The sequence below is a fragment of the Brassica oleracea genome, chromosome C9, assembly GCF_000695525.1.
Source record: "Brassica oleracea var. oleracea cultivar TO1000 chromosome C9, BOL, whole genome shotgun sequence".
NCBI classification, from domain to species: domain Eukaryota; kingdom Viridiplantae; phylum Streptophyta; class Magnoliopsida; order Brassicales; family Brassicaceae; genus Brassica; species Brassica oleracea.
Window position 1 is genome coordinate 6467870 of NC_027756.1, and position 2364 is coordinate 6470233.

General features: G+C 35.8%; 1 pseudogene; it reads right to left on the bottom strand.

Moving 5' to 3' along the window:
• Window positions 1–1130: 1130 nt before the first annotated feature.
• LOC106314212 overlaps window positions 1131–2364 on the bottom strand; it is a 7515-nt pseudogene continuing 6281 nt past the window's right edge.

Below are 2364 nucleotides of genomic sequence, written 5' to 3' on the forward strand. Positions count from 1 at the left end.
CACGGCAGACGAAGCTGATGCAAGTAAACCTCTCATCAATCATGCTTAAAATCAATCTACGCTTTTCAATCTCACAAACTAAGAAACAATTTTACCTACATGAATCGGGAAATTAGTGCCCACATTCCTGACATAGAGAAAAAAAGGAGTTGAAGTCCTAACAGTTTTCTCAGTAGTAGACTAAACCACAGATTCAAGACCCAGTTATTTTGAAACCTTAACATTTTAAATCCAAATTTATTATCTTTGTCCATGCACTATTTGATTTATATACAAACAACTACCTAAGTAAACACTAACAAGTTCCATCACCCTCAACTTTGAACATATATGATATAAAAATATCAACATATGACTTCGTCGTTCATTTTTATATCAAACTCATCAACCTATGTAATATCCAAAGTCCCATCAATCACATTATAGAAAAAAAAAATAATAAAATCCCGTAAACAAAACTATACAATGCACCTATAATGTAGCTGACCCCGCGCTTGCGCGGGGACTATGCACCTAGTAGTATTAATGTTTATGGAAAAAAACTATTTAGAAGTTGCGAAGAGTCACATACACGTCTTTGCTTGTTTTGTTTCAGAACAAAAAAAACAAATACGCAGATAACTTTTAAAAATTAATTTAGAGTTGCCATATATCTAATTAACAAAACATATAGAGTAAAATCTCTATGGATGATTTATTTTAAAGCGTTATTGGATGGTTGCGGGAGGCTTCCTCAGGATATGATAACTTAGACGACCTCCATTCATTAGAACCTCTAATGGGTTCTTACGATTAAATTAATGGTTAATAAGGTGAATTGATTAGTTAAGAATTTTTGTAAGTGCTAATTAATTTTTCCTCCTCCAATGGGAGAACCTCATAAGGGTTTTTAAAAAAAAAAAATTTAAGTAGAATGATTTAAATAAAAGTATACATAAAAATTTTAATATAAATGACATAAATCTTTTAAATAAGTGACATAAAAACATATGAAAAATACAAAGAAATAACAGAACATGTGTGTAAACTATGAACAATGAGTATAAACTAATTATTATCATTGTTTTGAGAGCAAAGAAATAACAGAACATGTGTATAAACTATGAACAATGAAGTACTTCTGTTTACTTTCACCAATAATCCATACACGAGCATGAGCCATCTTGGAAATGGTGAAAGCGTTTCCTGTCTCTTACCGTTATCTTCCTCTCATAAACCTTTGAGATGAGTCTCAGTTTCTCTGAGATTTCCACAAGCTTCGAGTTGATGTCTTTGGCTCTCGGGTGAGAATCATCTTCCACAAGAAACTCATGAAGCACACCATCAACGTCGATCCAGCTACACCCGGGGTCTTTTCTTATATCCATCTCTTTCATCCTCAGCCTCATCTCCGAAACCTCTGACCAGTTTCCTTGAGAAGCGTACATGTTTGAGAGAGCGACATAAGCTCCACTGTCCTGAGGAACCATCTCCATCAGAATATTAGCCACACGTTTCCCATCTCCACGTTTCCGTGCATCCTGCAAGCACCTAAAAGAGCTTTCCATATCACATCATCTGGTTTTACAGGCATGTTGTGTATAAACTGATCAGCCTTTTCGAGAAGACCAGAGCGACCCAGTAAATCAACCATACACCCGTAGTGTTCAATCCTTGGCTCTAAACCATCCACATTCACCATTTGACTAAAATACTTCCTCCCTTCTTCTACCATCCCAACATGGCTACAAGCCGTCAAGAGATTGATGTACGCAACATCGCTAGGCTTAACTCCAACCTCCCTCATTCTACAGAAATAGTCAATAGCATCACTCGCCAGGCCGTGTATAGCGAACCCGTTTATCATAGCTTGATGTTAAGAGTTTTCAAGCTCCTAAGACAAATGTTGTAGTATAGTGATTGTCGAACCAGTTCTGAGGGATATCAAAGCACTGAGAATGCAAGTACTCACTTAATCTAAGTGCAACCAATGATTTAAATGGGTTTTAAGCTATGACTAAAACTAGAAAGCAATAACAGAATGATACTTTCTTGACTAAGGGAAAAGAGAACTCATGGGCATAGGGATTAGACCTTGGGTGATCAAGTATCGAACTAAGGATGGCAAATGATCAATCAAACTATCAACCTTAAGCCTAGACACAATTCTAAGCAAATTCTATGTCTAGATGAATGCTCATTTGCTAACATATCTCAAACATCAAATGTCTTTGGTTGAATAATATAAAAGCAATCATTACTAACAAGTCTATTAGCTATCTTAGCATCTTTAACAACAAATGTCTTTGGCAAAGTATACTAAAAGCCTAGGAGAATTGTCTCAGGCATTTCATCAAACACCTTTCGGGTGGAAAATGCCTATTG